Below are 23,807 nucleotides of genomic sequence, written 5' to 3'. Positions count from 1 at the left end.
AAGGAGGCGGGGGTGGCGGCGGGGGTGGCGGCGGGGGCGGCAGCCGCCGGGTGCCTCCTGCAGCCCGGGGCTGCGCCTCTCCTGTCCGGCGCCGCCGATGAACTTTGCGGCATACTGGTAGGGGAGGATGCAACCGCGGAGGTGGACCGGAGGAGGTTTATTTATAGGGAAAGCCAGGGAGCCATATGGAGACTGCGCCCTTGGTCCCGGCGGCATGCTAATTTGGTCAAAGCTTTTTTTTTTTTTTTTTTTTTTTTTTCTCCCTGACTGCTGCTTCCAAGTAAATTAGACATCCTGCTGACGATGATCTTATCAAATTAATGCAATTAGACCACGAACAAATTACAACAGTTGCCGTGGCCGTTTCGGGTCCCCAGGATGAAGATTTGGCCTTTGCGGTGGGCAGGGACTGCGGAGGGAGGGGGAAGCTGGGGGGGGAAACGGGACAAGAGAGAGAAACGAAACAGACAAAAAGAGAGAAAAAGACAAATACTGGCTCTGAAAACGCCTGCCCAATAAATTACTAACGGGACAGAAGAGATAAAATGCCACTGAGAGAGAAAGCACCACAAGAAATATATTAGTGGTTTCATTAGGAGAAAAAAAGAGGGAAAGGAGACTTGGCGCCACGTTGAGGCGCATTAATTCATTTCTCCTGTCGGTTTCTTTGACTTTGCTTCTCGGTGCATGCCGGGGGGTGGGAGGGATCTAGGCTGGCTGGAAACGTTCCGTGGATCAAGAATTGCAGCGTCGAAATGCAGGGGGAGCCGGAGGCAAGAAGGCTCCCGTGAAAGTCCGTGGACGGAGGTGGGAGAGTCAGGGGAAAGGAGTAGGCTTAAGGGCGGGGACAAGGAACGGGAGGGGGCCGGGGCAGGAGTTAGCAGAGGCTACCCGATCTCCGTGAGTAAAGGCATGGGGGAGGAAACGCTGAAATTCTGGAGAGTGTTGAATGCTCACAGGGATGTGGGGCAGGAGGACCAAAGAGCTTGTTCTCTTCCTGCCCGAGAATAAAGCTTCTAAGCATCTTTACCTTCGTGTTATTAAAATTGCTCAGGAACCGTAAAAATAATCAAAATGCAACCAGAGAAGCTGAATATTAACAAGATATGAAATAAAAAAATACGAGTCAAATAAAAGGAAGGAGACAATGACCTGCTGTTGAAGCATGAAGGACAAATAGCCTGCTTCTTCCAAGAGATGTGCTGAGAGGTGGGAAGTAGTGGAAGCCATCTGAGGCCCTGGAATTTCAAAGTGGAAAATGAAGGTAAAAATTTGTCAGAAGATGTAACAATATTTATGGGTAATATGTAAGTTCCAAGAGAGAGTATTTAGATAAGGAGCCTTTTGTACTTGCAGCTGTATACTTTGGAACTATAAAGAGAGATTTATATATGTCATATATGTATTGAGAGAGAGCATCTGCCATGTAAAGGTTATCATCTACAAGACAAGTCAGGGAAGAAAAGAAAGATATCCATTTTAGATTTGATATTTGAAGTTTTGGTTCTTTAAGTCAAGTTACACGGGAAAGGTGTGTCAGTGCCAGGAAATAATTCTGTTTCTAAACCTATCCAGTGCCATAATCCTAAATTTCCAGATTTTCTGATCTTCTTGAATAACGTATAGAAATATATATCTTTGGAGAAGGGGCTTGTCTCTAATTGTTTTAAGGAAATACCTGCTCCTGGATGAGGTTGATCAGAATCCCTCTGGTTAATATTTTTTACTTTTTTTTTTTTTTTTTTTTTTTTGTAGTGTGGTAAAGTTAGAGATCATGCAGCACTGAAGTCCCAGTGAATCTGGTTCTTTACAATTCAGTATAAGCATCTCATTTTAAAACCCATACACAGGCTGAACAACCAGAGCTTACATTATCCACTCCAAATTATCCAGTGGATCAGACAGGGGAAAGAGCACCCATGAAGAGTTCTGTTCTATCTTCCTTGACTCCTTTCATTATCTGATGCCTTTTGCCTCCTGCTTCTCTCTGCGGATTCTAGAAATCTAAAGAAATAAGCTTCCCACTTACACCTTTCTTTTGTGATTAAAGTCCTGTACTTAGCCAAACACAAGCAATTTGACTTGGACTTCACACTTGACTTCTAAATGGGTATGTTTTTATTCCTAATATGGAAAATACCTTCAAATAGGCAAAAGTACTGGGCTACTTTTAAATTTTCCCAACTGGTAATCTCCCACCTCCTCTTTATGACTATACAAGTAGCACTGGTTAAGGGTGTATTTATATCATATCAAGCCATGTTTAAAAAACAAACAAAGCAAACAAACAAACAAACAAAACAAAAATAGTTACCACATCTAACGTTGCAGATTTTGCAAAACAGAACTCAGAGTATCTGTGAAGTCTCTACACAACAAAAATTATTACAGTAGATACTCTGCTTGTTACGTACTTGTGCTATGTACAGTAAATTCAACTTCTCTGTTTCTATGGGAGATAATAACCACTTTTTCTGTGGGAGATATATGTGTGTGTGTGTAAGCATACATAAACATATACGTACATATGTATATACATGTATATGTGCACATACTACAAGCAATGATGGATGCAGCAAATAGAAAAGTCATAGGATCATTATTTCATTTGACATTATGTCTTTATTCAGGTTCTGGCTATTCTGGGATGGAAAGTTAACACAGGTATCTCTATATGTTGATACAGCCCCTCTAGAAACTATGTTCCCTTAAGTATACAATGACTTTAGACAAGTTCAAATCATCTGGTTTTAACTTAGGGTAGCGATATGTTTGCCAGATGGAGCTCTGCAAAATGATACAGTATTGGATGATGAAAAAAAAATATAAAGAAAGGAAAGTTGGATAAGTAGTTTGCCTGTTTCCATCTAGTGGGTAGGAGACTGGCTCTGGATTAGAAAATCAAAATTTTTTATCTTCTGCAGTGTAAGAGCATTATGGCCCACATGTTCTTCTTTCTTGGCTCCAAAACTCAACCAGCAGACTACAAGCCCTCTTGCTGCAGCTGTTCTATTTTACGAGAAAAAAAATAAAAAAATCCTTGAACGAGAGTAAGTTTGATTGGAGAGTATGAGTTTACAACCTACTGCTTACAGCATGTACCAGAGTGTGAAGAGCCCTGGGAGAAGTTGCTTGCATTGTGGTTTTATATGAGACTGAACTTGACCTGGTAGCCTTCACACATCAGATATTTAGATTGTGGAGCCCATACTAAAACCCAGACTTCCTTTCTCCAGTACACTTACTCGTCAGACATTGCAATAATTTTAGGTTGGAAACATTGGTCTGAAGAGGTCACAAGTTTTTTCTCAAAAGCTTTATACTGTAGGTGTCAGATATGTGAACAGGTGTCACGGAAGTAGACGGGTTTTATATCCGGTGTAGTCTGCCATAAAAGCCATGTATTCATATAATTTAAAAATTCGGATGCTGTGAAAGGAAGAGGTGTAGGCCAGGCCAGGGTCCTGACCAGAATCCTTATTTAAACTGTATATATTGATCTGAGTTTATGGCCTAGTTTCCACTGTGATAGCTTGCATTAAAATACCTGAGCAGTTCTTAGCACAGGACAGAGCCACAGAACTACTGCTCTTGATGGCAAGAGCCTCCGGAATAGCTGTTTACTAAAGCATCAAATCCTCACATACGTATTTATATTTTAACTTTCTTTCCCTGTTACTTTCTTTTCTCTTCCTGCTATGTATTATTATTATTATTATTATTATTATTATTATTATTATTATTATTATTATTATTATTATTATTATTATTAACAATAACAATAACAATAACAATAACAATAACAATAACAATAACAATAACAATAATAAATTATTTTCTCTGCAGCCTGTGACATAGTTTGCTGGAATTACATGCTTTCAAAGGAAAAGGGTACTGTAGGGAAGTCAAGGGACAGACTTGAGCTTCTTCCAACTTAGTGAATTCACCCTGAGTTTTCATTGGGAAAATGTGTACTGCTCACTATGCTGTTGGTTAGAAGGAGAAAGGTAAAGAGCTGAGCCACCCATCTCCTTCTCTTCCCAAAACACACGTGCATATGAACACACATACATACATAAAAAGTTTGATAGAACGTAAATGGGTTATGTGTTTTAAGGAGAGAATTTCAGATTGTAGATCCCAGGCAGATGGAAATGGTTTTGTTGCAGCTCTGACCCCAGAATATGAACTGAGATTTTACTGCAGCAATTTTCTTAAATTTCCTCTGAACCACATTTTTGATGTTCATTATCTTGTGGGGGCCTGATTCTCTGCCTTTCCCAGTGCATTGGGTGAGATGGTTGGTTGCCTGATTCAGGGATTGGAATTCCACTCCAGGCTTCTCCTTCCTAAATTTGGCATTGCAGTGTTCAGAACTGCAGCACTGAAGTGCACAGATTATTATTATTTTATTATTTTATTTTATTTTTTTCCTTTGTGATAAAACACACATTTAGACTGGGAAAAAAATATTACAGTGCAATTAAATGGAGCTGTGACAAACATTTATTATTTTGGTCAGACACAGCAGGGAAATGATGAGTGTAATGCTATAGCCCTTAATAAAGGAGTGATAGCATTTGCTCCATATTCTAATCTCAGCATATATATATATATTTAACAGATTCCAATGTTATCATTTTAAGCACTTGTTAACAACAATTCTATACAACCTGCAAGACTTGACTCCCATGTAGAGTGATCAATACATGATACAGTACTGTACTTTTCCTAATGTGACCATTTTGTAGTTTGTTTGCTTATTCCATTCTTTTCTGAAGTATTAGAGATTGGAAAAAAAAAAAGAAGTTGAAATAGTGCATTTATACATTTTAAAGTTAGTTAAAAATGACTTTCAACCTCTTATGAAAATTCATGCTCTGTGACCAAAAGAACAAGAGTTAACTTATGCAACACAAATAACAGTGTAATTTATATATACACTTAACACTGAAAACTAATTATCTCAAACAAAACAACAACAAAAAAAAGCCAATCTATTGAAATTCTAAGAAATCAATCGAAGAAATATCTAAGAAATCAATCATTCAATTTATTGCTTACACAACTAATACCACTGAATCACATCAACTTGAATAATAGATCTATAATGTCTTCTCAATAATTAATTATTTTCTTATCCATTTTCATGGTGCAGTCTCAAAGCAACATAAGGATCATTTAAGTATACAAAAGTAGGTAAGAGTGTGTTTCTTTCTGTAACTACATTTTCTGTATTTCTGTAACAAGTATTTCTATTAATAATGGAGAGGCAAATGCAGAACATGACCCTGAGACAAAGACTGCCCTATTTCTATCTTCACAAATATCTTGTTGACATAACTACAAACTACATTTCTTTTCCCCATGACTCAGTTTCTCATTCTGCAGAAGTAGAAGGAATTATACAGCCCAAAGGTACTTTGTAAACTGTGATGGGCAAAAGTGGTGACTGAGGTAATTATGATCATTATTCAAGGGTGCAATGTGAAAAGTCAAATCTTACATAATACCCACTTCTTATCAACTGATCCTAAAGTTTTTACAGTGGAACATAGTATAATTTTATTTGCTCAACAGATTGGAAAATGGAAGCAGTGACATTGGGAAGGTCACACGTCAATCTATTGATAGTGTTAGAAACAGACCAAATTCTCAGAAGGCTTAGTGCTGCCTTCTATCCCAGTATTTTAAAGATAAAGAACTATGGACTCTTTTATATAAGTCTGTTCCCAAGTAAAAGCTAAAGGCCTCCTGTCTGATCTACCACCTCTCTCAGACTTGATTGTATGCATCAAAGGTTGCATATGCAACCGTTGCATTTTTTTTCTGGAGGCCTAATGTAGTTATGTGTTGTGACAGTAACACCAAGCCTTGGTTTTCTTATTAATTCACATCTTAATTCACCATAATTTTATTATATTAATTGGGGGAAAAAGGTATATTTTATTTCCTCAAACTTTTGAAACATTTGAAATATGAAGTGTTTCTCACTTTATTAAAAACAAACAAACAAACAAACAAACAAACACATAAGAATTCCCTATTTAAACACAAGGACTGTGAAGATGTGGTTTTATATTCTGGAAATCCATCAGTTACTTTTTTTCTGCTACCAAATAGAATGAAAACAAAAGCAGGCAACCAGATAAAGATGCAAAATAAATTAATAATTTTCAGTGCAGTTCAAAACAGAAACATGAAGTGTTTGAGTTGATTGAACTGGTTTGTTCTGTTTTTTGTTATTTTTGTTTTCTGGTGTAAGACAAAACATATTTTGAAACAGAAAATCACAGTGAATACAAGGAAATCAGAATTTGATACCTTCCTTTTTTATTTATTTTTTTTTTCAAAATTAATTTTGTCCAGATTATTTTTTCTTTTGCTTTGATTAATTGCAATTTACTGACAGAAAATTTCTAAACAGCCTTCTGAAAACATCCATTGTGATAGCACCCTGTGTTGTCTGAACATTAAAAGGACAATTGCTAGACATCAGCAAACTGTGAGAATATTGAATAAATGAAATATTGCTAACAATAAAATAAAATCTTCTGCCTATTTATGCAATGCCTATAAACTGTATCCTGGAACCAATCCTAAATGACATTTTAGTTTAAATTAAATGACATTTCATATACATAAAGGAAAAGAGGTTGGTGACCCAATTAATAGTTGTACTACTTGATTTTGCATCACATCATCCCAATTTATTTCATATGTATTACTCTGATGTAAAGCTGGAGTGGTCACTTAGGATGTAGTTTGTTATTTTGTTCTCTGTTGGCAAAGATGATCTAAGAAATCCCTTACTTCCTCCGCTATCCTCTACCCACTAACTCTAGCTTCTTGAGGCTTTTTATTTAACCAAGACTATTTAATTGATGTGGTTCATATTATAGTCTGCAAACAATTTTGTCCTACAGAGCTGATGGCAGGATGAAATCAATATTGCTGCTGAGGTAGCTAAGGCAGCATCCTTATACCCAGAGGGGATAGATACATACTGAATTCTAGGATTCAGCCCCCACAATTTAGCTGGAGTGATTCTGGGTATAATTATTTTTAAATTACTATGTAAAATGTATGGAGTATTAAATGCAACTTAATACAAGACTCTTACAACTGAGTATACATGTATGTATACAGATACAGATGTATATAGACATCTGGGAGTTAAACATCACTGTGATGGAAGTATTTAAAAGACTCAACTAAGACCAAGCACAAAGCAGTGCTTTACTACACTGACATTCATTAACAACATGTATTTCCAGTGATAAGTTCTTACACAAGTATTATTACTGCATATTCAAATAGTCCTTATTTATAATTTCCTACATTAATTATTCAATATCACATAGCTGATGTCATGTAGTTAGCTGGGATGTTTGTGGTCAGGTTTCAGGATCAAGTTTGAGATATCTTTGATGAGGGAAGCTAGGACTGTAGTCAAGGGTCATCTTTCTTTCTCTTTTTCTCATGCATCCATGGTATTTTTACATTCCTCACAACCTCCCTAAGAGGAAAGGTTCATCTCATTTGCTCCCAACACAGATTTCAGGATCAGGACTTGCTTGTTTCCCCACTCATTCTTCCTGTCTGTTCCACATCTACTGGTTTTACAGTGCAGAGTTTATGTCTTATGATTTTCACGGTACCCTATTTATGCAATTACATCACAAGTCTCCTCTTGCTCCTTGCTGTTATATACTACATTTATATTTACATTTAACTATGTCAGATCACTCGGGCATTTTTTCTGGTTATGCCATTACTAACATTACAGTCTCAGAAATAATTGTATAGTGTTGTTGTTTAGGTGTTTCAATGTATTTATGTTTAGGTTCTAGACAAGCAAATACCAAATATGCCCTTCTCAGTCTCATCCTATTTATGGGTGCTGCAGGCCTCTGTACTTTTCCACAAGACTTCTATTGAAGCAACATAAATATTTACTCCATAAGTTACTACATAAACTGCATGGATATTTAGATTTAATAAATGTAACATAACTTTTGCTGAAGATAATAATTTACTTCAGATTTGTTTTTAGAATCATAGAATACTTGGTATATACTTTTATAATAATTTATACTTTTATATTACTTTGTATTTTTATATACTTGTCATAAGAATTGCACCCTCATTAATTAAGCTTGTGATCTCTCTCCTTTGACTGGAAGCTGCTTGCTTACTCTCAGGTACAAGGCTTTTCAGGCATGTTCTCAGTTGAATAGATCAGGGAAAATTAGGATAGTGATTGAGTAAACCATGTGACTCAAGTAACGGACACTTTTACTTCTTTACCTTCTTTGACATGAATACTTACTCATGTTCTAGTTTTACATTCATAACTAGAAAAGGATATTCATAAATTATAGACTAGGTCTACATTATAGGTCCTGTAGGATGCATGTGAACTGAGGTTAATGTGCTTAGTTCTTGAACAGATATTTTTTTTGGTGCACAGGGTGCAGCATTTACACTACAGAACCTCACAAGGGAGCCTCAGATGAACCTGCTATGTTGCACACTTTCAGGGCAGTCTGATACCAGAGATCTGTTCAATCTATGCAACAGTATATTCCTTCCTTTCTTGCAATAAGTGTGGTCTAACCCTTCTTTGAAGACTGACCAACCACAGTCCCTTCCTGCAGTAGAAATGTAGCACGTTTTTTTCTTTGGTCTTTGGTCATGAGTAGAATCACTGAAATGTGCTGCCCTCTCTCTGGGTACATACAAGATTGCTGAGGAACTCCAGGGCCACAACTGGTAAACACCGGAAGGAGGACATACAGAGTCAATGCTGAATAACTCACTTCACTTCTCACTGACGCTCTTTGTCATTTTCCTTCGCATAACACTCATCATGAAAGTTCAAGTTATTGAGGACTGACTCAATAACTTGTGTGCCTTCATGTAACAGTGAAAGATCAACTAAAGGTAAAGCAAAACCAAAACCAAGTGAAAAAGAAATTATCTAAGGACTAAAAAGAGATTTGTGTGAGGGTTAAGAGTAACAGCTCACTTTTGGGTGAATTTCTCAAAATCTAAAATGATTATAGGGCAGTACTATATTTTTCTAACCAATTGATTTAATAGGTTATTATTATCATTATTATTATTAGGTCACTGTTGGAATAATTAAAAAACCAACATTGGTTTTGGGGTTAAAGGATTAAATTTAAGGTTATCCTTTCCCCTTAATTAATTATTAATATTTTATTTCTATTTTAAGAAAGGAAAGTGGGAATTCAAAATTACTTGGTTTTAATTAAATATTTAAATAAAATATTTTGCTGCTTTTAAACCTAGCTTTTAAAACTGAAACTGAAGCATATTTGTTTCTATTAAGTAGATAGTACGCTATTTACTAAGTATATCTGTAACTTCAGAAGCATGGGGCAGCTTTAGCTTTTAACAGCTAGTCTGAGACATGAATTCAGGCATCCTTGCAGACACCTGAGAGAAATTTAGCCATTCATTTCATACTGGAATACATACAAAACAAGAAGAATGAATTGTGTTGGCCTTTTGTATTAAAGGCCTCTAAAACTTTTTGTATTAAACACCTTAGATTTTACATTATCTTACAGCAAATCTAAATGACTTTTAGATCACTAATTCTGGATGTGGTTAATACCATCCAAAAGGATTGTGTTGGAGGTGTTTTAAAGAATTAATACTTTATTGAAAAATATCAACACAAATAAATTATTATTTTATTAGTATTTTTTTTTTTTTTTAAGGAATGAAGTGTGTGAAATGTTTTGGTTTATTTATGCATTAAAAAAAATCTAAACTGAAAATTGTCAGATATTCACTATAAAAATAGGGAATTATTTTTTAAAGCAGACTGAACAGATAAAAATGACGTCATGATGTGTCTTAAAAAATTCTTTTGAAGTTATTAATATGGAAGGACATGTCCTGGTGTTATTTATTACCTTTCAATATTACAGAAAGATGTTATATTATTTTCTCTTACATCTCTACTAACACATCAGAAAGAAATGAGAGGTGAAAATAAAGAGTGCTATGGTTTTAAGTGTCATAAAAGACATATATTATGACATATACTATGTCTATTGGTAGCTTATAGTTCTGAATTTTGGCTCATAAAACTGATTGGAAGCAATTTTTCTAATTATTACAAACACTCCTTGAATTTATGACTTTCTGTTAGCATTTATGAATATTTTCTTCCTTCCCTAGCACCATCACTAACATTTTGATTATCTGTTTTTTAATTTAGCATCACCTTGTTGAAACCAAGAAAATCAACATCTTTTGCTTGATATCAAGGAAATTAACCTCTTTCCTTGAAACCAAGCCTCTCATCTTTATACAAAAGTAACACTTAAATTCACAAAAACTTTGAAGAATTAAGTATTTTTGAAATAGTAATGATTAGAAAAAAAAAAATAGTTATATCTGATTGTCATTTTTGCTACTAGGAGATTCCAGCTACTGTTTATAACATGAATGTGTTCTTCCTTTTTCTCTTTATTTTTTAAAGATGGTTGATAAATACATAAACATACAAAAATAAATAAATAAATAAATAAATAAATAAATAATAATAATAATAATAAACACAGCCCCTCAATATTCTAATAAATTTGTGTAAAAGCTTCCAACTTATAATATGATTAAAAATACATAATATGGTTAAAAGTAATAAATAAATAATAATCTTCAAAGCAAACTATTTGCACAAAAAAAAAAAAAAAAAAAAAAAAAAAAGAGCACACTACCATGTAGTCCTTTAGCTGCCAAGCTCCTGGTGCAACAAACAACCACTTATTGGTCAACTAATGAAGAATGGGATATATGGTTAGATGGACAAGAAATTGAATATATAGTTAGATGGACAATTTGTCCAATAATCATTGCCCACAATGATTATTATGGTCTCTTGGTCAGCTTTTGTATAATTCAAAACTATAATTAATTTGGTTATCACCACCTTGCTCAGTAAACATAATGGGATTTTGTTGTAGCTTAGAAACTGTCATGGTTTCACAAAGAAGATAAAAAGCACAACATTTCTCAAGAAGACCTCCTTGGTAATTTTCATATTTTCCTGCAGCAGACTAGAAATCCTCAAAGTTCTTTCAACATGTTCTTAAACATAATTTAACAACATGGTGAGATAAATAACTGAACTATTTTAACTTAAACATTTATTTTCCAAATATCCAGAACAACTTAGTGATAAAAAATATAAGCTTCATAGGTTCAGTTTGTCAAAGGTTTAAACAGCTAACAAAACTATGTTGGATTGTTAGATCTAATATGAATCTTAAAAAGAGCTAAGAAAAAATAATGATTATTACAAAATAATAGTAATAAAAAAAATGTTATTATCACATACATTTACTCCAAGCTTTGCCACTTGCTATCTATGTAGTTGGTAGGGAGAAAAACAAGGAACTAGAGAAAGAGCCATGAGCTTTTATCATTTACTCATACATGTTCACAGCCCCGAGTGTTAAATCAGGAGAAATTATGTGATTTTTTTTAACTGACATTTAAAAAGTGTTTTGTGATCATTGGATGAAGATTATAGTAGTTTAAAGCAATAATATAATATATTTTGTTTGTAAAACACTTTGGTAGTACTAGGTATCTTTGAACAAGTTATCTTGATATCACAAATGGTACAGAAGCATTGCTGCTGAAAGATTAAACCTGGTAATATTATCAAAACATCGTGCTTCTACAAATACATATATAACCACTAAATTTATATGTCATGTACTCCAGGCTCTGTAAGTGGAGGTAAAAACACACACACACATAGAAAAACCCACAGTGTTTCTTATAACTGTTGACAAGCCTTAGAACAGATTTATGGTTTTTGTTTGCTTGCTTGCTTGTTTCTTCTCTCATATTATAGCATTAGTGCTACAGAAGCTGATCCCAAAAGACATACAGCATCTACAGCTCCCAATGACTTTTGATAAAATGAGGATGTTTAGTACTTTGCAGAATCAGACCAACATAAAACTATAACTATTTTTTCTCCTAGAATTTTTGCACGATATGCAGAAATGTCCTTAGGACTTTTTTTTTTTTTTTGGTTTGATGATACCATCTTCAGTTCAGACACTGAGTTTGAAAATTAAAGCCAGAATAATTGCTAAAACAGCACTTTTCTGACAGAAATGCATAATAAGTTTGGCCTTTATGAGTTTGTTTCATAAATTGTTAATTTGATATTTGTTTTCTGAACATCTGGTACAGCATTTAAGAACCCGCTGTTGGCCCACACTCTATTTTCTTTTTGGATTTCAGCTGTAGAGATAATACACTCTAATACTGAGACATGTTTCTTCTCCCATAATCCAAAAATAAACAAGTTAAATTGGAGATGCAAAATACTGCAAAATTATTCCTTCTTCACTTTCTACTTATGCATTTAACATAATTAATTTCTTAAACAATACTGATTGTATGAAAGATAAACTCAAAATTAAATCACAAGAGAAAGACTTTGGCTCAGAGGTGGCATGCTCTTCCCTTTGCTGTAATCTTCTGTCTACTGAGGAGAGAAATCAAAGAAATGAGAAAAGACAGAGGGACCAACAGAAAAAGGAAGAGAGGAAAGGAGGGAGAGGCACTAGGAGGGAGGAGGGAGGAAAAGAGGGAGGGAAAAGGAAGGAAGGAAGGAAGGAAGGAAGGAAGGAAGGAAGGAAGGAAGGAAGGAAGGCTGGCTTTCAATAAATTAATAAATTAAATTAAATATATTAAATACATTAATTTTAATAAATCAATTATGGCTTTGCTCAAACATGTACAGCAACTGAGGTATAGCTTAGGCAGTAGTGTCTTGAGGTCAATAGATTGACTAGTTGAACAATACTAGAAATACATAGTTTTTTGTCTGTACTAATGCTGTTTTCTGTATGGATAGAAATTGACTATATTCACTGCCTCAAAAATTAATGTAATTCTTTGAAAGACTAAAATATGTAAAAGGAATGTATTTTCAAATTAATTCTTAGTATCAACGTCATCTGGGAATAATACACAAGAGTAGTAGTACAAGAGTAGTACAGTATAAGAAACCTGCCTGCTTATCTGCCTGGAAAAAAGCTTGTCATCCTCTTACTTTGGTAAATGATATGGAATAACTTTGATGTCTGTGGTTTAAATAAATATATAAATATGAAGGCTAAACAACATTATGTCATCAGACGTAGTAGAACGGGTTGGCAATTACCAATAAATCACAGAATCACAGAATTTCTAGGTTGGAAGAGACCTCAAGATCATCGAGTCCAACCTCTAACCTAACACTAACAGTCCCCACTAAACCAGATCCCTAAGCTCTACATCTAAACGTCTTTTGAAGATTTCCAGGGATGGTGACTCCACCACCTCCCTGGGCAGCCCGTTCCAGTGCCTAACAACCCTTTCAGTAAAGAAGTTCTTCCTAATATCTAACCTGAAACTCCCCTGGCGCAACTTTAGCCCATTCCCCCTCGTCCTGTCACCAGGCACGTGGGAGAATAGACCAACCCCCACCTCACTACAGACTCCTTTAAGGTATCTGTAGAGAGCGATAAGGTCTCCCCTGAGCCTCCTCTTCTCCAGGCTGAACAAGCCCAGCTCCTTCAGCCGCTCCTCGTAGGACTTGTTCTCCAGGCCCCTCACCAGCTTTGTCGCCCTTCTTTGGACCCGCTCAAGCACCTCGATGTCCTTCTTGTAGCGAGGGGCCCAAAACTGAACACAGTACTCGAGGTGCGGCCTCACCAGAGCCGAGTACAGGGGGACGATCACCTCCCTAGCCCTGCTGGTCACACTGTTTCTGATACAAGCCAGGATGCCGTTGGCCTTCTTGGCCACCTGAGCACACTGCTGGCTCATATTCAGCCGACTGTCCACCATCACTCCCAGGTCCTTCTCTGCCTGGTAGCTCTCCAACCACTCATCTCCCAGCCTGTAGCTCTGCTTGGGGTTATTGCACCCCAGGTGCAGGACCCGGCACTTGGCCTTGTTAAACTTCATGCAGTTGACCTCAGCCCATCAGTCCAGCCTATCCAGATCCTCCTGCAGAGCCTTCCTACCCTCGAGCAGATCGACACACGCACCTAACTTGGTGTCATCTGCAAACTTACTGAGGGTGCACTCAATGCCCTCGTCCAGATCATTGATGAAGATGTTAAACAAGTTAATAAAGGTTTATCACTTGCAAGAAACAAGAAATATATCAAATTTTGATACAATCAAACCAGAATTTGAAATCACTTTGAATTTTATTTAATGTTTTGCAACATAGTGACATGCTGAACACTTGACTTTTATGCTGGGAACAACTTTGGTGTCAGAGTATTCCATCCATTTAGTGGCAGTGGGTTCCCTTATGCAGATTAGGGGCATAAATAGAAAGGGACCCTCTTTGCTTTAAATTGTAATTAAACCCACCCTAAGAATGGAAGATGCTTTGCCATCTTTTATGTATATTGTCCAAGAAAAATGTGAGTTTGATGTGTTTTCAGTCTTTGAAAGATTAGAGATCCCATTACAAAGTATTCCCTAGTTTAATACATTAAATACAGGATCTGTATTGAAGATATTTAGGAGCCACTCAAAATAAGATAAATCAAAATAATTACATGCATCCATGAAGGCAGAATTTACCTTTTTTTTTTTTTTTTTATTAGTCTAAACCTCTAATCTGCATGATTTCTGGTACATTATTCTGTGCATCTTGTTGGATTCTACCTATAAAATAAAGATTCATTAGTCAACAAGGAAAGGAGTAGGATCTTGGTATAGCAGAACAAATGAAATTCTACTATTAGGGGAAGAAGGCAAACACAGGATATTTGTTAGCAGGCCAGACAGCAGCTCATCAGATTATCTTTTGCATAAATGCATAAATATAGACATATACATCTGTACTTATTTATATGTGCATATGTATATGGACATATATTCAAACAGCTTCTACATGCAAATTCATAAGAATGAAAAATGTGAAACAAATGTGTAAGTCAATAAAATAAAATAACATAAACAATAGTCACTGAATTTTACCTTAAACTAAATCCTAGCTGCCAAAATAGTATATTTTCTTTAGGGAGGTATTAATGAAAATCAACCACATAATGATAACAATTTACTGGAGAGAGTTCTCTGTTGCTTTACTTGGATTATATATATGAGGTTAATTTCTGACCTATCTGGATGATTTTAGGGCTCTCCCACCTTTTTATTTAGCAGTTTGATTCAGCTACAGAAATATAAAAGACAGTATACAGAATCATATGTACCATTATCTAACAGCTAAACTTATTTTTCAAGGATTTATTAATGGTCACCACCCTCACTACTGGTAAGCCCCCAGATCACCAGAAATATTTAAAATGTACTAATGGACAGATAGGACATACAGCAGTCAAGACTGGTGTTCTGTCTTCACGGCAATACATAATTCCTGGAAGCTCATGCAAAGGGTGACTTTAGGTCTTCATCTACATAATACTCTCTGTTTGCTTACAAGCCATCTTAACTAAAATATCACATCTCTGACAAGCAAGTTGCACTGAAAAACAAAACAAAACAAAACAAAACAAAACAAAACAAAACATCCAAAACAACCAAAGAAAGAACAAAAACAAAACTGTCAAGTTTAGTTAAGGTTAATGATCACATAATTATTTAGATTGAAAAGAATCCCTGGAGGTCATCTGGCCCAACCCAGTCCTCAACTAGGGACAATTAGAGCTGCTGGCCCAGGACCATGTTCATCCCCAGGTGCAGAACTTTGCACTTCTTTCTAAATTTCAAGAGATTCCTGTCAACCTCCAGCCTGTTCAGGTCTCTCTGGATAGCAGTACAACCCTCTGGTGAATCAGCCACTCCCCTCCCTCAGTTTTGTGTTGTCTGCAAACTTGCTAAGGGTACATTCTGCCCCATCAAACTTCATCCTTCATCATCAATGAAGATGTTAAACAGGACTGGACCCAGTTTTGGTATTATTTGGTATTATGTGTATTATACATTCCAACATGCTGTGTGCTTTCCAGTGTAAAAAGTAAACTACCTGTAGGAAAACAAACAAACAAACAAACAACAACAACAACAAAAAACATAAATAAATATATACATATATCTATAAATCTTTACAGATCCTATTATTTTCAGCACAACCCCTACCAGATTACTTTGTGCAGGCTTCTGAATCACTAGAGAGGGAAGAATGCTTCCATTTATCTTTGTGTTTTGTTAACATTCCAGTGCAAATAAAGCTATTTCAAGTCAATGGGCATGATTCAACAATGGAGTGCTCTAGTTTTAGGTGTTTCAAAATAATGTAGCTGGATTGATTTCAGTGTACTTCAGTGGTTAGCTGGGATCAATATTGGTAACAGAAGTTGTAAGAAGGCAATATCCACAAAATATTTTCTTCACTGGCCAGGGGTGAATACAGGCTCACCTCTCAACGTCTCCCAGTGATCTGTAGAAAAAAATACTGGTTTTTGTTTGTTTTGTTTTGTTTTCCCCCAAGGACTATGTAAAATGTTGCTCAGTTAATTTGTACTTTCAGTTAAAATAAATAAATAAAGTTTGATCTTATCTGAAACTTATAAATGACAATTCATCTATAAATTAGAAGAACTGTGTTATTTTAACTGAGGGTAGTAGCATTTGTCTCAATTTCTCTAAAATAACCAGAGCCTATTTTGTCTCTTAATTTCATGATTCCTGAGAATTAAATACATTTTCCAACAAAATATTTAATTAAGTTTTCTACATGACAGTCTCTTTGTAAAGCAATTGCAGGAGAAATGGACCTTCCAAAGGAGCCTATCCTTTTAATGCATTAACAATTACAAAAGTGGTTAGCTGAAAATTTGAAAATATATGAGAACAGCTGATGAAAATTTAGGCCTCTTACAGTGATACAGACATACATTGTTGTTGTCTTTTATTACTATGTTCTCTAATAGCCTCTATGGATATGCTAAATGTATTTGTTTAGGTGTTTTACTTTTATTTTTCTTTTCTCTTCTACTTCCTGGATTACAGGAATTTTGATTGCTTCTTATAGTTTCCATGGGCTGCTGATATTCTACAGAAGGCATTTTTGCAGCTGTAATCTGGAATGCTTAAGAAAAAGGAAAGAGAATTAATAAAATACTGATATTAATACGTTAATAATAATAATAAATGAAAGATTACTATTGCTTCAAATGTACCAAAGAAAAACATTGTAATACTATAAAATTATGTGTCATATTTTACATACCATATAGCTATTTTTTTTTTTGAAATTAATACAGGGAAACAGCAGGGTTTGGTCCTCTGGGCTGCTAAACTCCACTAAAGGAAAGAACCAAAGCATTGGGTTTAGCTTTATTTTTTCACTGATAAATGACCCTGACTGCAGGCATTGGTGGAGCTACAGAGACGTAGCAAAGCAAGAGCTTGTTAACACTGTCTCTCAAGTCTTTGACCTAGACAGGTTGGAGAATTGGGTGTGGAGAAATTTAATGAAATATAATGAGGGCAAATATAGAGTCCTGCATCTGGGCAAGAAAAAACCCAGACACCAGTATAAACTGCAGATTGCCCTGCTGGAGAGTAGTGAAGGTGAAAGGGAGCTGGGAGTCCTGTCAGACAGCAGGATGACTGTGAGCCAGCACTGTGCCCTTGTGGCCAAGAAGGCCAATGACATCCTGGGGTGTATCAGAAAGGGTGTGGTTAGTAGGTCAAGAGAGGTTCTTCCTCCCCTCTACTCTTCCCTGGTGAGACCACATCTGGTCCCTCAGTTCAAGAAGGACAGGGAACTGCTTGAAAGAGTCCAGCGCAGAGCCACGAGGATGATTAAGGGAGTGGAGCATCTCTCTTACGAGGAAAGGCTGAGGGAGCCGGGTCTCTTTAGACTGGAGAAGAGGAGACTGAGGGGTGACCTTATAAATGTTTATGAACATATAAAGGGTGAGTATCAGGAGGATGGACCCAGTTTCTCCTTGATGACATCTAATGATAGGACAAGGGGAAATGGATGCAAGTTAGAAGGTTCTGCTTAAATATGAGAAGAAACTTTTTCACAGTGAGGGTGACAGAGCACTGGAACCAGCTGCTCAGGGGGGTTGTGGAGTCTCCTTCTCTGGAGACATTCAAAACCTGCCTGGATATTTCCTGTATGACATGATCTAGGTGTTCCTGCTCCGTCAGGAGGATTGGTCTAGATGGTCTAGATGGTTCAAGGTTCCTTCCAGTCCCTAATATTCTGTGATTTTGTGAATTCTTCCTGAAATGAACTCGTGTGCGTAGGTTAGAAGGTGAGCTATGCAAGCCAGCTTCTTCAATGCCTGGTTTTCAAAAATACACAGGACTTTCATGTCACTGCACAGCTGTTCATGAGATTTGCTGTGTGATCTCATTCTCCTCAATTTGATGTGAATGAAAGTCATTCAGTATCTGGCAGGATTAGCTCCCTTGTTTTCCACACTGATGAGGGAAGTAAGATATTATAACAAAGAAGAAAGAAAGGGAGTAGGGAAGGCATTATTGTTAAAGGGTAAGTCAATGAAGGTCTTCGTTGAATGTAATAGATATTTTTAGTAGTTTCGTTTATTTTTACTTACTGTTGAGTGGTTAGCATTTGCACTCACAAGACAGCAGTAGTGGTAGATGTTAAATAACATTGCTTCCAGAAGTCCCCTGGAAATATTATGCTGAAACCAGATGCTCAGTGTCTCATGATCCAGTTGGGAAATAAAAAAGTCTAAGAGGCTTCCATGAGAAAATACCAACTTAACAACAAGATTAATCAACTAAAATTTTGATTTAGGCAACATTTAATTTAGAGGAAATAAAATAACGTGTGAGGAGACCTCTGAACCTTAAAATGGTAGTTTGACATTTCCCAAGGAAAAGATTAAATTTTCATTCTAAAACATTTTTGCTTGAATTACAGATAGAAACACCCAAAAGAATTAAAGGAATACAACAGATTACAAATGAAGAAGGATTTGTTTTAAAAATTAAGTATTTTAAAATTTAGCTTTTTAACTGGAACTGGGTTTATTTACAGGAATATGTACTTTGTTTTCATGAGCAAGGTAGCCAGTTTGGGGTATTTGTTGGGTTGGTTCAATGTTTTTGCTGGTTCCAAGCATATCCCCTTTTGTCTTCATGTTTAGCATCATCTACCAATGTCTCAGAGCTGTTCTGATTTCCTATTTAATTTTCTGTAAACTTTGACATAGAGTTTTGTTGTCCTTTCTCAGATTTCAGCAGTGAATTATTTCTCAAGTCCTCATATTCAGTGAGCCCAGTGTTTTCTGGACCATGTGGATCTAATCATATATCTTGAGCTTCAAATTAGTTTTGCCGCTCTTCTTATATACAAGGCCACACAATACACTGCTGATTACTGTACTTGTTTTCAGAGGATTAAAAGACGTTCTAGTAGTCCAGTACAGTCATTAGCTTTTAACTCTTGTACTGATTAAACTTGGCTGAATCAGGGCCCAAAAGAGAGACATAAATCTGCATGTTATGCTACATGATATCTGAAGGACAGGTAGGTAGCTCTTTGGACTATTCTGTTCAATCATAGATATAAGACCAAAAGTGGTAAGCAGAAGATTCACGTGGATCATGTCCGAAGTACACATACTCACTGATAAGCACACAAAGTCATTGGGATTATATGATATATAGAAATTTCCCATAGGAACAGGCACAGGCACATGTATAAATCAATAATTTATTGCAACTGCACTCCAAGCCTACCCTAATGAACTAACAGAAAATACATAATTTGAAAAAGTTTTGGATCATAACCATTTTGTACACTCTTTCTTACTGGTTAATGACTGATCTTCAGCTAAGAATAAAAGTGTACAGTGTAAGTACAGTTACAAAATAGATATCTTTATATGCAAAAATGTAGGCACAGTTGCCATCTTAGCCTATTTGTAACTCTGATGACTCTACTGCATGTTTCCTAACCTTTCTCTGTAAAAAGCTTTGACTGCTAAATGTTTAGGCACATGAATAGCTCTTAGAAATGTATTCCCTATGAACATTCAGTGTATATAAGACAATAAATGGCATTGTCTCATGGTGTTACATCAGTAAAAACTGAAGTAACTTTCTTGCTTACATTTGGGGTTGTAAACTGTAAAATGAGTTTAGTTTTTGCTTTTATTTTCTTCTTCTTGTAATCTGTAAAGCACTCAACACATTTATGTCTCCTGTGATATCCTAGTTAATAATAAGGACTAGAGATTTGCATGTGCAGAGGAATAAGCCTTTTATAATATTTATCCAGAATTACATATACAAATACACATTTTATTTTTTTTTCTGGACCTGCTGAACTTGAGATTAAGAATTCAGTACAATTCATGTGTGCCATTTTTTTTCCCCACCTACTATAACAAGATTGAAGAAATAGAGTAAATAAAAGATAGGGCCCCATGTTGCTAGGAAACATAGCATCTATGTTTTTCCTGTAGGATTAGTGCATTGCATCTATGTGTTTCCTGTAGGATTATGAACTGATTTTGTAAAAATGTTCATCCTACACAATTTGGATTATTTGCAGGTGATTTAAAGATGGAATATTTATATTGCTAAATCTAAACACATTCTCTATAGTACTCAAATTTAAGGGTTTATTTACCCTTTCTTTATACTCTTACATATTAGGATTTAGATGCATTGCATTTTCTTTCACATGATTCTGTGATTCTCATATACATAGCGACACATACTTATGTATCCAAAAAAAAAAAAAAAAAGAAAGAAAATACAAAGAAATTATTATTCACAAATTTATATTTAAAGTTAAAAATTTCTTATCTTTCTGTGCAAGAAGACTTATAAAACACTAATTCATCAACTCAAGCATAAGAGGGTTAGGGGAGAGAAAGTCATTCCTTCTTATTAGCCAGTTACTGAAGTGTAAAGTATGCAATCTTATCAAAATTAAGATGGGGATTTTTATTAGAAAATAGAGTGAGAAGATAGGTAGAAAACAAGCAGAGATTAATCAAATGAGTTGGAGGAATATTTACTTCCCCAAGGGTGCTAATGAAAACCTAAATATAGATATCATACTACTTGGTGAAGCTGAAGTAAAGGAATGTAGAGATTACTTTAATGAAAGGATTTATCTATACAGTGCAGTTTTCGTTTTCCTGTGGTGACAGCTTCACTGTCTGGCACATTTTAAGAAAAGCATGTGCCATTGTGGTTAGCCAGCTTAGTTACTGTAATACTGTTCACAGAACAGTAATTGCTATGTTCTAGCCTTTATCTCCTAGTCTGTCTAGTTGAGCATAGTCAGCTTAAACTTGGCAAGAAAGAAATAGAGAAAAAGTAAAATCTCAACACAAATGACAGGGTTAGGGCTTCTGAATACTACCAACATTTTACGTATCATCCACAAATCCTAGCCTGAGGCAGTTTCAGAATTCTGGGGAGAAAAAAAAAAAAAAAAAAAAAAAAAAAAAAAGTGTTTGCATTTTGGAAGAAGAAATAAGATAGCAATACATATAATTCTCACAGTAGTAAATATATTTCTTATATTTATCAATAAAGGATATATGTATCAACACAATCTCAGATTGGCCTGACCAAAATCCCTCTGAAATTGTTGATCAGAGACAGATGATATAGCCAAGGAGGGAATTTATTTTCCTTTCAAGATTTTAGAGACTTTTTTTGTGTGTGTCTATTTGTATTTTTCACTTTCTCCATTTGGCTGTATAGGAATAATGAATTTCTTTTCTCTCTTAGGTTTCACAGTGACTGATTTTCTTTTACTTTTCTCTCTTTTATTTAATCTCCTCAAAAATACAGAAAACTAGCTTGCTATCTTGAATATGATTTTAATGGGAGGAAAAAAAAAAAAAAACAAAAAAACACTGGAAAGTGAAAAGTGTTTTATTACTTTTATTAGAAACATTATTTTTGTTAGGAGAATCCCCCATTCTTTCTATTTCTTTTTTATTTATTTATTTATTTATTTATTTTTCTTATTTCCTTACACTGTTCTCTGTGGCCTGGCAACTATGACTGTAAAAATTATAGAGCAGATCAGACAAGACTCTTTCACCTCTTAACACACCTGAAACTCGCCTTAAGACCTCATGGCAACACCACCTTGAAAAATCCTTTGTCATGTGTTCATCTTTCTTTCCACAGAGAGATTCAAATTCACTAGTTATTCTATTGTATCTATTCATTTGCTCTTTACTTTATCAGCATTAAGGGACATCCAACAATTATCATAGTCTGCACAGGAGGATGAATGAGACTTTGAAAGTAGATGGCAAAATTGCAAATAAAAATTAAATATATAAAATATAAAATTAGGTAAAATTAACAATTTGATAAATTTTCAAAGTTTTTTTTTTTCCTAGAAAATACCCTAAGATTTGAGATACATTATTAAGTGATTAGAAAAGCAGCCAGAAGTGCAGACAGAAAAATAGCATTTTTTTTTTTAATTTTAAGAACACTTAATATTCATCAGTTTACTTCACAATTATCAGTATATATATATATATATATTGGCATAAAAAATAACAAAATCAGCACTCAGTCTTGTATATATCAGGCTACTTATTAATTTATATATGTATAATGTTAATCTATTAAATTCTCCAAATAATGTAAATATCCTCCTTTAGGAAGTATGTAGTGCAGCACTGCAAAAGTAAATTTGAAAGAACCCAGGGTGTATCAGGATTTACTTCAGGACTGTACACAGTTAAAATATGTTTTGTTTATTCATCTCCACAGCTTCATAAAACAGCCTTAGCAGAGTCAAGTAAAAACACTTAATTTTTAGTGTTAGATAAACCAAATCCCCAAATAAAACTTGCAATAGATAAATAACCCCCCTACCCAGTGAAATCTTAAGAAAAAACATGTATCATTTTAAATAACTTCTTAGTTTGTGCAATTTGTGAAAGCAGAGCTTCACAATAGTCTTTAAAATAAACCCTTTTAAAAGTCAAACCACTTTTCTTTCATTCTAAATAGAACACACATGATACAAAATGAAAATATTTACATCCTACAGAGCAACAGATGGATTTGAAATATAAAGTGCAATTCATATTCAAGGTTAGTTTGAAACTGAATGTTGGAAATAATTTCAAGCATAAACCTAACAAATATGCTTGACAATAATTGCAGTCCATGTTTCCTCTAAAAATGTTTTCTGCTTATTGCTCAGCACGAAACATAACATTATTTTTCCATTTGACAAAAACATATCAAGCAAACCATTTTCCCATCACATGTATTTCAGATTTTGATATCAATCAGGCAAAATAGAAGCCAAAGTCAATCACATATGGGCAAGATGAATCGATATTTACAGTCTGGACATATACGTGTATATATATATTTCTTAAACATACTTTTTAATTTCAAGGAAAAAAGAAAAAAAAAAAGAACAACCATACATTTTAGTCTTGCAGAACACTAAATATTTGTCAATTTGGTGTTAGTCTTCCATTTTGGATAGTTGTCTCTAACACAAACAAGGAGTTGTGAGTTGAGGTTATCAAAATAATCACTAAAAAGGGAAGTTTTGATCCTGAAGGAAAGTTAAGTAAATTTATCTTTTTTTTTTTTTTTTTTTTTTTTTTTTTTGTGTGTGTGTGTTTGTTTTTTGTTTTTTCCCTGCTACTTAGCTGTTGAAATTACTTTTTATATTCTTTCTCATTTTATATTTTCCAGGAATTTCGGACAATTAGATTTGTTCTTTCAAAGAATTACTTTAGCAGTAAGTTTTAAACCATCAAAATAGAGCC

General features: G+C 34.9%; 1 long non-coding RNA gene across 1 annotated transcript in view; it reads left to right on the top strand.

Annotated features, from left to right (window-relative positions):
* The first annotated feature begins 833 nt into the window (after nucleotides 1–833).
* LOC140001481 (uncharacterized) overlaps nucleotides 834–23,807 on the top strand; it is a 162,264-nt gene continuing 139,290 nt past the window's right edge. The window contains exon 1 of the long non-coding RNA XR_011806719.1: nucleotides 834–1,264. This is a non-coding gene — a long non-coding RNA (uncharacterized lncRNA). The remainder of the gene's footprint in view (nucleotides 1,265–23,807) is intronic.

Source organism: Anas platyrhynchos, chromosome 1 (genome assembly GCF_047663525.1).
Source record: "Anas platyrhynchos isolate ZD024472 breed Pekin duck chromosome 1, IASCAAS_PekinDuck_T2T, whole genome shotgun sequence".
Taxonomy (NCBI): domain Eukaryota; kingdom Metazoa; phylum Chordata; class Aves; order Anseriformes; family Anatidae; genus Anas; species Anas platyrhynchos.
Note: the sequence above shows the minus strand (reverse complement) of the source record. Positions and strands in the feature narration are given on the sequence as shown.